Source organism: Lygodium microphyllum, chromosome 9 (assembly GCF_053477565.2).
Source record: "Lygodium microphyllum isolate KBCC chromosome 9, Lygodium_microphyllum_v1.1.10, whole genome shotgun sequence".
NCBI lineage: Eukaryota > Viridiplantae > Streptophyta > Polypodiopsida > Schizaeales > Lygodiaceae > Lygodium > Lygodium microphyllum.
Genome location: NC_141143.1, coordinates 117674390 through 117688263, shown reverse-complemented (window position 1 = coordinate 117688263; position 13874 = coordinate 117674390). Strand labels below are relative to the sequence as shown.

General features: G+C 40.1%; 1 pseudogene; it reads left to right on the top strand.

Annotated features, from left to right (window-relative positions):
* Window positions 1-12279: 12279 nt before the first annotated feature.
* LOC148031468 (uncharacterized) overlaps window positions 12280-13874 on the top strand; it is a 49233-nt pseudogene continuing 47638 nt past the window's right edge.

The following is a 13874-nucleotide window of genomic DNA, read 5'->3' as shown; positions in this document are numbered from 1 at the left end:
CCCATAAGATTCAAGAATGTGACTTGGCCCTTCACAATGAATATGAGCGTCATTGGGAATTAACCACTCCATTCCTAACAGGCACTCATAGGTTTCTAGGTTCATCACTTTGAATTTCATGTTGGTCTGATTTCTACCCAGTTTTAACTCCACCTTACTCATCTGTTGTGTTGAGGAAACTTCTTTTCCATCAGCTAACTCAACTAATAGCCTAGGTTCATGCATTGTGTCTATGCCTAGTTTTCTAGCACATCTTAGTGATATGAATGAATGTGTGCTTCCACAATCAATCAAAATTTTAAAGGGTTTACCGTTATAGGTTGATGGTGTTTGAATCACTCAGAATTGTGGATTTGGTCCCTTCTTGTTGAGAAAGGCGTGAATTCTCGCTCTCTCCATGTCAGTTTCCAATGTGGGACCTTCGTCCTCTTCTACTTCCTTGAGGGTTATGCTAGCAATTCTTCCTCTAGTTATGGTTACGGAACTTGCTGTGGTGTTCATTATGTCCAAGTTTTGGGCATCGCCTTTGGATGTGGCCAGGATCATTACAATAATAGCACCTGAAAGTGTCTTTATTACCACTAGTAAAGCTCTCCACCACTGACGTCTTAGCCTTTTTGCTATTAGCAGATTGGAATTGACCTTGGGCTCTTTTTGCATAGCCCCTAGTTATATTTCTATTTTGGAACTTATTATTCCAAGGCTTATCATTTCTTGGTTTGGATTGGAGTTCCTGTACAATCGGTCTTGCTCTTATCAATGTATCTTGGAGTTCGGATGGACACATTGCTTCAAGCCGTGTGTTCAAAGGATCATCTAATTTGTGGTAAAACTTGGATAGTTGCTGCGCAATGTCCATAAATGATGCATACTTGAGAAGTGCTACAAACTTTGAGTAATAGGCTTCTAGTGTCATTCCAAGTTTCTTTAGACCAAAGAATTCATTCATCTTTTGTGTGCGATATGCTGGTGGAAGATACCAGCCTCGCACTACATCCTTTAATACGTCCCAACTAACAAACGCTTCAAAGATTCCTTGGTCTTTATTGTTGAGATATCGAGCTCCACTCGTGATATGCCAGGGTGACTGTTGTGCATTTATGTCACCGACTTGTCAGTTGTAGATGCGGTTGGTACACCACCCATGAATAATCGCTAGATGACAGCTATCCTTATCTACTCTAGTTCGTGGCTCAGTTAGTATGCCACCTTAGTTAGTTGTCTTTGGTTTGAGACCCATATATAGGGTTCTTCTATTTCTTTGTATGAGACTTCTTTTTGGCTTACACAACTAAGAAGAGAAAAATTGTTTTCAGCCTCCACCCTTGTGTGTATTCCCCCATTGTGCAAGCAAGAAAGCTACAAGTGAGACTCCTTCCTTCTCTCCCACAATCTTGACATGGTATCAGAGCCTTATTCGTGGTAAGGAGCTCAAGAAAGCAAGCCAAGCTCGCGGTGTTCTGGTAAGAGGAGCAGTGTTGCTTTCATTTTCTATTTTAGGAGCAGATCTCTGCAGGTAGCACAGCCGGAAATTGCAAGAGTGCATTGTCTCAGGTTGAGACGCCCTTCGCGGTGAAGCAAGAGGGCAGTATATGCTGCGGGATAGGGCTTTAGCCCTGGGCGACCCTGTTTTTTTGATTTGAGGCCATTTCAAGGCCTGTTTTGGAGGCGGAAGTTTTCTGCACGCACTCAGGGAAAGGCCCAGTTTTATGCTGTGCAGCCACTGTTCTACAGGTCGGTGAAAAGTTACTATAGAAATTGCATCGTATGCCTATGCGCAGAGACATTGGGAGTTACAGAATCATCCTTGTTGCCTGTTGATGCAAAATCATCACTAGGAAGTGACTGTGTGGTCAAATACCACTTTCGTTAGCTTTGCAGATTTGCCTTTGTGAGGCTGAAGCTGTGTCCTTTGCAGTGACAGAATTTTTTGTAGTGTTCTGTAATGGCGTCTGATTCTCTCTCACAGATTGTCACTAAAAAGCTTGACAAGAACAACTTCCAAGCATGGAAGTTTAGAATGACGAATTTCCTTATGGGAAAAGGATATTGGGAATTTGTTGTAGGAAATTAAGAAGAACCAGTTCTTCCTGATGTTCCCAATCAACAGCAAATGCAGGCATTCAAAGCATGGCATGAGAGAGCCAGGAAAGTTATGTATTGGCTGTCTATCAGTATTTTGGACTCTATGATTGTGCATATTCAGGATGCAAGTACGCCAAAGGAGGCATGGGATACTTTGTCAAAAATGTATAGCACAAATACGCAAGCCAGGAAAATGCAGCTCAAGCAAGAGTTGCACAATGTGCAAAGAGAAAGTATGAGCATCAATGACTACCACATGAAGGTGAAGAAGATTGCAGATGCACTTGCTTCCATTGGGTCGCCAGTGGAAGATGATGATTTAGTCTCAGTGACCTTGAATGGTCTAGGAAATGATTATGCACAGTTCCGAACATCCATTTCCGTCCGTGAAAGATTTCCTGATTTTGAGGAGTTGATTGCTCTTCTAATTTCTGAGGAGCAGAGAAATGGTGGTGCATCTTCTTCAAGAGGAACTTCAAAAGAAGTTGTCTTCTACTCAAATGCTGGAAGAGGTAGAGGCAGAGGTAGAGGAGGCCGATTTGGAGGCCGTGGTAGAAAACAGAATATGCAGCAAACTCAAGAAAACCAATCCTATGGAGGAGGACGTGGTAACTCTAGAGGCAGGGGGAGCCAAAGAGGTCGTGGTGGATGGCAAAGAGGCCAAAATGCAAACAGTAATGTTGAATGCTACTACTGTGGTAAAATGGGTCATATGGCAAAAGACTGCTATAAAAAGCAGAATGACATCATGAATGGAAAACTGCAACAAGGGAATTATGCATCTTCTAGTAGACAGGGTGATGACATAAATGAGCATTTGTTTATGGTGCAGCACATGAACAATTCTGTGACAAGGGCAGAAGAAAGCAATGATGTATGGTATATTGACTCAGGTGCATCAAACCACATGACAGGTCATGCAGAATAGATGGAGGATGCAAGGAAAATGAAAAAACCAGGATTTGTGGAGACTGGTGATGATACTGCACATCCTATTGTGCAGATTGGAAAAATTCATTTGTCTATGCAGGATAGGAAAAAGAAATACCTGTCCGATGTATTTCATGTCCCGAATATCACCAAGAATCTGGTTTCTGTTGGTCAAATGGTTGAGTAGGGCTTGCAGGCCAGATTTAATCCTCATGGATGCTTTGTTGAGGATATGAAAAATAAAGGTTGCTTGATAGCAAAAGGAAAGAAGAAGGACAGAATGTTTACGTTGGATGTAGACATGTCTGAATTGAGTGCAGCAATGTTTGCACATGGGACCGGTGTAGTTGCAGATATTGATATCTGGCATAAACGCATTGGTCATGTTAATGTACAATGACTTAAATCAATGCAGGCCCAAAATATTGTTGCAGGATTGCCTAAATTCAAGGTTGCAGAAATGCATAAGGTATTTTAAGCCTGCCAATTTGGAAAACACGCAAAGAAACCATTTCCTAGACATGTTCAAGAGAGTGAGAAGCCATTGGAATTAATCCACTCTGATGTGTGGACTACTAAAGCTGCATCTCTTGGAGGCTGTCATTATTTTGTCACTTTTATTGATGACTATAGCAGAAAAGTTTGGCTGTATTTTATGGAAAAGAAAAGTGAAGTTTTTGGGCATTTCAAAACTCTTAAAGCTATGGTTGAAAAAGAAACAGGCCTGCAAATAAAATGCCTAAGGTCAGATGGAGGGGGAGAATACCTCTCAAATGAGTTTGCAAGATTCCTGCAGGAGCATGGCATAAAGCAGCAATATTCATGCAGTCATACCCCACAACAAAATGGAATTGCAGAAAGGAAAAACAGGCATATTGGAGAGGTATCTCGTGCCATGCTCAATGAAAAAGACATGCCAGATTTTTATTGGGCTGAGGCAGTTGCTACAGCAGTCTACATAATGAACATGACTCCCACTGCAGCAATACATGGGATGACTCCAGAGGAGAGGTATACTGGTAGGAAACCAGATATTTCTCATTTGAAAATTTTTGGTTGCATTGCCTATGTACATGTGCCAGATGAGTTGAGATCCAAGTTGGATCCAAAAGCTGAGAAGTGCATCTTTATTGGTTTCTCTCTGCAGCAAAAAGGGTATAGATGCTATAACCCTTCTACTCGTAAGTTTACAGTGAGCAGAGATGTTGTTTTTTATGAGATGAGTAGCTGGTATAAACCAGTAAATGTGATTGATGATGTAGATGCACAAAATGGTAATGCTGCATAGAATTCACAGCAGCAGTCACAAAATATTAGTGGACCTAGAGCATCCTCTAGTAGTGGTTCACATTCTTCGCCATGGATAGGCATATTGAGATCAGGAGAATCTTCTCAAAGCAATGCAGATAGTGGTATGCAGGTATCACGAAAAGGAAAAGAGAAGGTTGATCAGCCTATGTTTGATGTGAATGCAGGTCACTCTTATGTGGATGGTGAATCCAGTGGCTCAGAATAGAGCATTGATGATGAGTTGGGTATTCCTTCTATTGTTACACCTGGAGTAAGGAAGACCAGGGATGTTTTGAGAGCACCTGGGAGTGAACCTATTTTGGTAGGTCTATGAGAGCTAGGTATCCTGTGGATAGGTTGAAATATGATGGATTTACAGCCATTCACTATGCATATATGGTCAAAGTGATACAGGAACCAGAACCCACTTCTTTTGAGCAAGCCATGGGAAAAGAAAAATGGGAGAAAGCCATGGATGAAGAAATGGATGCCTTGGAAGCAAATGCTACATGGGAATTGGTACCTTTGCCTAAAGGTAAGAATGCAATGGGCTGTAAGTGGGTTTATAAGGTGAAGCACAATGCAGATGGTTCTATGAACAGATACAAGGCAAGATTAGTAGTCAAGGGGTATGCACAAACATATGGCATTGACTATGAGGAAACATTCAGTCCGGTTGCAAGGATGGCAACCGTAAGAGCAGTCATTGCTATGGCTGCATCAAAGGGATGGTCTTTACATCAGATGGATGTAAAGAATGCCTTCTTGCATGGTGATTTGCAAGAAGAGGTCTATATGGAGCAGCCACCAGGTTATGTGCATGATGTTCATCCTGAGTTTGTTTGCAGGTTGAAGAAAGCCTTGTATGGCTTGAAGCAAGCACCTAGAGCATGGTCTGACAAGATAGGACAGTATCTTGTCACTATTGGCTTTCAAATTTCCAAGGCAGATTTCTCACTTTATGTGAGAAAAACAGAGAAAGGTATTATGCTTCTTGTCATTTATGTTGATGATTTGATTATGACAGGTGACAGTCATGAAGATATCCTTCATGTGAAAATGCTATTGAAGCGGAAATTTGAGATGAAGGATTTGGGAGAGCTGCGTTATTTCTTGGGCATTGAGGTGATTAGATCACCAAGTGGGATACGGCTCTTGCAGAGGTAGTATGGATTGGACATGTTGTCCAAATATGGGATGACAGGCTATAAGCCTATTTCAGTTCCTTTGGAGCAGAATGTGAAGCTGAGCACAGATGTAGGTGAGCTTCTGGAAGACCCTACTATGTACAGACGCATAGTAGGAAGTTTGATTTATATGACTATTATTAGGCCAGCTTTGAGCTATGATGTTGGATTGGTAAGTCAGTTTATGCAGGCTCCAAGAAAACCACATTTGGATGCAGCTAGACGCATACTCAGGTATGTGAAGTCCACATTGCAGTATGGACTATTTTATGAAACTGGGGTTCAGATACAGCTGCATGGATACACTGATGCTGATTGGGCTGGTAGTATTTCTGATACACGATCTACCAGTGGATATGTGTTCTCTTTTGGGAGTGCTGCAGTCACTTGGAGCAGCAAGAAACAGCCTACAGTTGCCTTGTCAAGCACAGAGGCCGAGTACAGGGGTGCAGCAATGGTTGCATGTGAGGTAGCTTGGTTGCATAAGCTACTTTATTATATGCATCAGCCCCTACAGATGGGCCAGTTTTCATTTATTGTGACAACATGAGCAGTATAAACTTGGCAAATAACCCAGTCTATCATGCTAGAACAAAGCACATTGAGGTGCATTATCACTATGTGCGGGAGAGGGTTTTACTAGGTCTTATTGATCTAGTTTATGTCTGCACAGAGGATCAGGTAGCTGACATATTTACGAAGGCATTGGGCGTAGAGAAGCTGCGCAAGTTCAGAGACCTGCTTGGTATGCAGGAATTGGGATTGAGCTCGAGGGGGAGTGTTGAGATATCGAGCTCCACTCGTGATATGCCAGGGTGACTGTTGTGCATTTATGTCACCGACTTGTCAGTTGTAGATGCGGTTGGTACACCGCCCATGAATAATAGCTAGATGACAGCTATCCTTATCTACTCTAGTTCGTGGCTCAGTTAGTATGCCACCTTAGTTAGTTGTCTTTGGTTTGAGACCCATATATAGGGTTCTTCTATTTCTTTGTATGAGACTTCTTTTTGGCTTACACAACTAAGAAGAGAAAAATTGTTTTCAGCCTCCACCCTTATGTGTATTCCCCCATTGTGCAAGCAAGAAAGCTACAAGTGAGACTCCTTCCTTCTCTCCCACAATCTTGACATTTATACCATTGTTTCCACCAAATTCGAGCTTCCCTTAATAGCTTTAACTTGTCGATCATTGCTTTATTAGCTAGAGTAATTCGAGCAGCAATGAAATAATCTTCCATGAACTCGATCCATATTTCTGCTTCAACCTTGATATTTTTATCTTGGCCAAGAAAAAAACAACTCATATCTCAGGCCACAATACCAAGTTTTTTTAATATTTCTTTTTGCTTTGATACCATTTGTAATGTACCTGCCTTCGATTACATGACGAGTAACGTTTTAGTAGTTGCCTAGAGTTTATCTTCCAGCCCTTGCTATTTGTACTCTAACAAGAATGGTCGCATTTTGTCCACCTAGTTAACCCTAGGTCTACCCAGCAAGGGAAGCATCCTCCCGTTACCCACAGAGGACCAACCTGAAGGTTCCTGATTGACCTAACAGTCACCTATCAACAACTAACTCACATCTGGAGGTGTCCTTCAAGCGGCTTCTTGTTCGGAAGGAGCAACTGCCATTACCCTTGGTTCATGGAGTGCAACAATTTTTTTAGTAGCAGGCTAATTATTTATTAAATTCCTTGCAGTGCTCTAGGAAAACCGCTATACCTTTCCCCTAAGTTAATTTACAGCTCTGGTTCTAAGACCAAACCCTAAGTAAGTCAGTGAATCGGCCCTTCCTAGAGTTTCTTCCTAGCTTTTGTTTTCGGGAAAACCTCTCGGCTAACTAAGACCACCTTGCCATAGCATCGGATTCGTCGGGAACCCATACACCTTCTTCCCTCTATGGAAGTTCTTAGTTATCTAAATACCTACCACATTACGTGAGACATATAAAAACAACTTCATTAATTAAAATTCCATTTATGTACAGTTTTTTGTTTACGTGATTTGCTCACAGACAAATAGTCAAAATAAAACAAATTCATTGATTATATTCCATAATGTGTGTTTTTCCACCCATACAGAAGAAAAATTACAATTTCACGTGCTACCTCACCCGATGCATCTCCACGTCACCAAGATCAAATCCACCTATAGCTAGCATTCATAGGTGTCCCAAGTAAAACTCAGGCCATACAGGGGACCAAGTAGTTCCTAGGTGCGGAAAAGGACTTACTAGTGAGAGCTCCCCTGGCACCTTTCCACCTCCTACTTAATATGATCCCTGTTAGGAGACCTCTCGCCATCTGATCCCGTCCATGCTTGTGCAACGGTAAAAACATTCCCTCTTGATATTGGGATCCAACACCTATCCTTGGGGGAGGCATAGGGCTCCTCAATTCTTATCTATTCCAATATTTAATTCAATCAGGATCTAATCTAGAATATCACAAACAAGATTGATGTTTATAAGCAGTTATGACTTCAATCAATCATGCAACTTTCAAGTGATGCTTAATTCTAGTAGCAATCAACACTTGAGTTTCACATAATGAAATCTTCCCCTTGGGATTTAACTAGGGGCATCTAGATTTCGGGATCTCCAACTTCCTAGTTCTTGTAACCGAGTTTCTAGGCCTTAAGTCAGTATTTCTCAAGAGACTTATCTTATTTGGATAGAAATTTTTTAGAAAAACCTGTGGTATCGTGGTTCATAGAGGGTTGTCATCAGCGCGCGTGACTCCCGTGCTCGCAACTCCCACTGTTGCTTCTACATTAGTAGGATTATTTGCGATTTCCACTTCTGAACTCTTTTTTATTCGGGGCCATGATAGAATAGAGATAAGAGTAGATGTATGATAGAATATGATAGAGTTCTTCAGTGTCATCTCTTCTCGGATCAGAGTAGAAGAGGATGAGAGACCTTCAATGTATCCCCTTCCTTGGGTTGATGCCTCTTTGTCTCATGGAGCAGAGTCTCCTCCTTCTCGATCAGCATCTCGTCCTTGTCAAGATTGCTCTTGTTGCTCCTCCTTCTCGATCAGCATCTCCTCCCATAAGGATTGCTCTTGTCGCTCCTTGTCTCGTGGGAGTCATGGAAGAAGCCTGACGAGTTCAAGTAGCGCTTCTGCATAGGGTTGGAGAGAGAGAAAGAGAGAGAGAGAGAGAGAGAGACTGATTACATCAGAGCTTTGTCGCATCAATAGCAGCAGTAGAGAGACTTTTGCATGGGTCGTTGTGTGTTTCGTATGTGATGCTCTACCCCTATTTATATAGTAGTGAGAGAGGGGGGTAAAGAGAGGACGCTTGCTTTTTGGCATTTTTAATGACATCATCGATGACAAGATTTCTTTTTTTTTCTTCTTTGCAACTTGTTTGGATCATAACTTCGTCATATGAACTTGAAATATAGACATTTGGGTACTTAAAACAATTGGAACAAATCTAGTTGACCAGCCTACGTAGGCAGAACTGCAAAAATCTATTAAAAAAATAGACAAAATTTACAATTTTCATAAATCACATTATTTTTATCTATCTTTTCCCTTGGACGACTTATTTTCTTCAAAATAATTCACAGTATATATTTGAATCCATCTAAAGTGGAAATTAAGTCATCTAAACACGATACTAGAGATTTCAGACTATTCTAGTAAACTATTCATGCTTCCTATAAATTTTGTAGAGATTCTACAGTTTTTTTTTCTATGTGTGGATGTGCAACACCACATATATGCACCTTAAAATAAACTAAGTAATGGGGAGGTTACATGATATGTAGTGTAGAATCTAGGACCTCAGCAAAAACTATGGAAATTAAAAGCTTGTTAATATTAGAGCCTAACATAGAAATAGAGTGAACTGTGATAAAAGTTTTGATTTGTCTCTATCTAGCTTTCAAATAGAAAATAGAAAATAGAGAAATAATTAATTGTTCAAAAATATTCAAATTCAATGATGCAATGAACATACGTCAATATATATCATCAGTAAATATATGTACATTTGTCTAGAGTGTGTGGTGATCAATCCTTACATATACTTCAAGAGAGAACCAAAGTGTGTGCATGACCATAGTCTTTGGTTTGCATCAAGACAGAACCATAGACTTAAATATTGATTCCTTCACTCAATAATATAACCTTTGAAAGTTAAAATTTGAGTGATCTATACTCACAAATGTGGCCACAAATTCATCCTATCCCATCCAGCCTAGTCTAGATGTGTAACGAGCTATCACTCTCTTTCGTGTTACCTCCTATGTAAATTTGATTAAACAAAATAACATAGATTAGAGAATAGTTAGAATCAATTCGGCCTAGTCTAAATGTGTGACCATCTTTCACTCTCTTTCGTGTTGCATCCCATGTAAATTTGATTTAAAAAAATAACATAGATTAGAGAATAGTTAGAATCAATCTAGCAAAGTTCATATTAATTCTAATATATGTTAGCAAAGGCACACACCTTCTACTGAAGAAAATTGATGCGTAGGTGTCTCTCCTTGTAGAAGTATTGCCATGTCCCCATGCACATATTAGCCCTCCTCTTGTTTGTCTCCACCATACAATAGCATCTGTTTATTTTTCATATTACAATAAGTGTTAGAATATACCAAAGAACTTGTAAGATTTCAATGTTCTGTTACTTTTATTGATTTTTTAACTTTGATCATTTGATAAATGTCTCATGTTTTTATGGTACTTGAACATGAGATTCGGACCAATCAGAGGGTACACCGCCACCTCCTACTATTGGTGGTTGGGGTAAATAGAGTTCCAATACTACACATGAACCCATTTACGATTATTTCTACTACAATGAGTCTATTATATGCTAGTGGACTCACTGTCATGGCACATATCGGAGGCCACAATGGGAGTGGTTTTCACATGAGATGACTCATGGTACTTTTGAGCGAGCATCACCACCTGAGGAGCGACATCGACCTATGGTATGTGATTGTTCTCCCTTAGTTTTATTATTGGTTATTTTATCAATCAAAGGCTCATATATAATGCAACCATATTATATATGTAGGTATATTCACTTGATGACAAGGATGACTTCACTATCAGTGGTGCACATGACACAACATAGACAGGTGATTTGTTAGTTGCAGCTCGAGGTTTTTTGACATCCTCTACCTCTTGCTTTGGAGGTTGAGACAGGTGGAGATCATCCGTTGCCTAGTCGTTTGCATTATCTTGCACAGACATATGATCAAAGATGATATGAAGGATCGCAGAGATGATCACTTCCTTTAGATGGAGTGGTTTTTAGCTTCTAGGGCAATCGCTACATGGTTTCTCTATCTACTATCAATGGATCAAGACAAGGCCTCTTTATTGCACATGATTTGCATGTGCCCCCTCATTCAGAGGTCACCCTTGTGTCTTTTTGTGGACCTATATATAGATGGGGTCCATAGCACCAAATTACTCCGCTACATTCAAAGCATGAGTACTTATGGGTTATGTCGCAATGCAATCTCTCTTTTTGATAGAGGGATTACACATGCAGAAGGAGAGAGACTCTATGTTGATGAAAGACCCTACTCTCAAGGAAACATAGCAAGTTTAATCAATAGTAGTCGATGGATGAGTGCAAGAGCCAATTGCATGTTTGTGGAGTGTGAGAATAGTCATGAACCAACACATATGAGTAGGGATGTATAAAGATACACAGTTGTCAATGCTTTTAGATCATTACATGCTAGTGATGAATTGCTAGTCAATTATGGATGGCATAGACCTCCACAAGCACCCTTAAGAGATGAGGGTTGAGAGCTTCATTGTATGCAATTCCTAATGTTATTTTGGCCTCTTCTACCCTAATTTTACACTTTAATTTGCACTATGTTCTCTATTGTCTCTAACTTAATTTGATAATTATATTTTATTGTCTCTAAATGTTTTGTATCTTTGATAATTATTGAAATCCATGCACATCTCTCTTTCCTTTTATATAGAATCATTCTATTGATACAATCTTCTTTACCTTCAAATATGTAGATTCCGGATTATGATATCAATAATGTCACAAATCAATGTTCACATTATGTATCTCACATGTCAATAGAGTGTATGAGGATCCTACGTAGGAGTGATCCTAATGTGTATGCAGGACTAAAGAAACAATATTATAAGGACTTTAATGGGCATGATGATATCTTTGATAACGAAGATGGCATGTCTAATTTTATTGAGAACTGTAGTGCAAGTGATATTCCTAACAACGAGAAGTATCTTCTAGAAGAAGCTCTAAAGTGTATCTATGCAAGAAGCCAATTGACATGACTAAGTGCAAGCTTACTTATTCTTAATCTTCAAAACCATTTTGGATGGAGTAATCTATCCATTTCAACACTTTTGAAGTATGTAATAATCTAACATATTTTTTTGTTACCTTCTAAAATTGTTTGCTTATTATTGATCATATTTTTAATGAACTTGTTGACTACTCTCTCAGAAGTTCTTACCGACATGCAATTCCCTTCCTGCATCACATGATGAGGTGAAGAATATGATAAGTAGTCTTGGACTTTACAATTCTTCTATACATGCAGGTCCCAACGATTGTATTTTATATAGAGGTACTCAATACGAGGATAGTGTGACATGTCCAAAATGTCAAATGCCTTCTTATAAAGAGGAAAAAGGTAAGGCCCCTAGAAAGGTATTGAGACATTTTCTTCTGGCTCTGCATATAAAACATATGTTCCAAAGTCCCGAATTAGCTAAACTTATGACATGGGGAGCGGAATAGAAGAGCAAAGATGGAGTAATGCAAATTCCGTCAGATAGTCTTCCATTTGAGCATATTAATTTGCGATGGCCAGATTTTGCAAAAGAACCACACAATTTAAAGATGGATGTAGTATTAGATGGTGTGAATCCATTTTCAATGAAATCAAGTAAATGGTCTACATGGCCAGTGGTAGTTATTAACTATCATCTACCCCCATATCTCAGCACTAAGAAAGAGCATTTAATACTCTCACTCTTAATTTTGGGAAAACGACAAGTTAAAGACTTGAATGTTTTTTTGGCCCCTCTCATCGACGATCTTTAAGATTTGTGGAGCGGAATTGATGTCATGGATATGTCCAGAAGCATCAGTCAAAGGCAGTTCATTGTTCGTGGAATTCTAGCATGGACTATCGATGACTTTTCGAGATATGGTTTTTGCTCAGGTAAATGGCTTAAATATATAGATTGTCTCATACGTTTATACGATGTTCATTGCACTAATCACCTTTGTTAAGTTTTCCATGCAGGGATATGTATCAAGGGTTATAAAGTGTAACGTGTCCACCTGTTATCTTCAGGACACGTCTTAGCAGTCCATCGGAAAGGATGTCTAGAAAGCTCCGCCCGGCATTCCCATGGAATGTTACGAGGTTTGCGATCTAGGACTTTCCACGTCTACCACGTAGCAGAAGTATTCCGGTCGTTCCCACTTTGGACCGACCTGAATTAGAGTTTTTCCTATTGGTCAATTCCTAACGGCAACTAGTGTCGAACCCGAGAGAACTACTTTACGCAAAAATGCCAGGTCCGAAGTGGATTCACGCTACACTTGGTTCAAGGAGAATGGGAAACGAGAGGGATGGGAAGCTCAACCTCTTTGCCATAAGGCATAGTCCCATTCCGTTCCCCTAAAACAATGTAAATTGGGATCAGTTATAACTCTAAGTCAACGCTCTTGTTGTTCGTGTTCTTTGAACGATCTTCTTACTGTCCATCTTGATTGAGAAAAGTTCCCAGCCAACCGGGACCACCCATCCGTAGGACGGACCTATGGCCACATCCACTGCACTTTTCTCAGGTTGTTTTATTTATTTAATTACCTAACACATTTAGTTGGACATGTACAATCAGCTTCCTTAATTAGCCCATTAGGCACTGGTTCCTTCACGTAATCATAGTACTTGACATAGAACACTGTAAGCCAACTACTGAAGGAAGCAAAGTCTGTGTCCATGGGAGAATACCTCGTGCCTCAACTTGAATTGACTGAATCACCTCTGACAGTGAAATAGAAGCATGGATATACTGTTCTCCCTATTACATGGCAGTCGCAGAGACAGTAGCGGAGACAGAGCCAGAGACAGAAGCAAAAGTAGAAACAAAAACAGACAAAGAGGCACAAAATCTGTTCTTCTCTTGCAGAGTCTCTACAAAAGCAGAGACAGAGCCTCCAGAGGAAGAGGATGAAAATGATGAGGAAGAAAATGAAGTAGGTTATGAAAGTGTAGTTGAAGAAGATCCTCTAATAGTGGATGATCTTGTCAATGTCCCTACGGAGACCTTAGAGGCCAAAGATCTCAGGGTGTTGGATGGAATGACCAAATGGTTCCATTTGGGTTGACCCCAGAG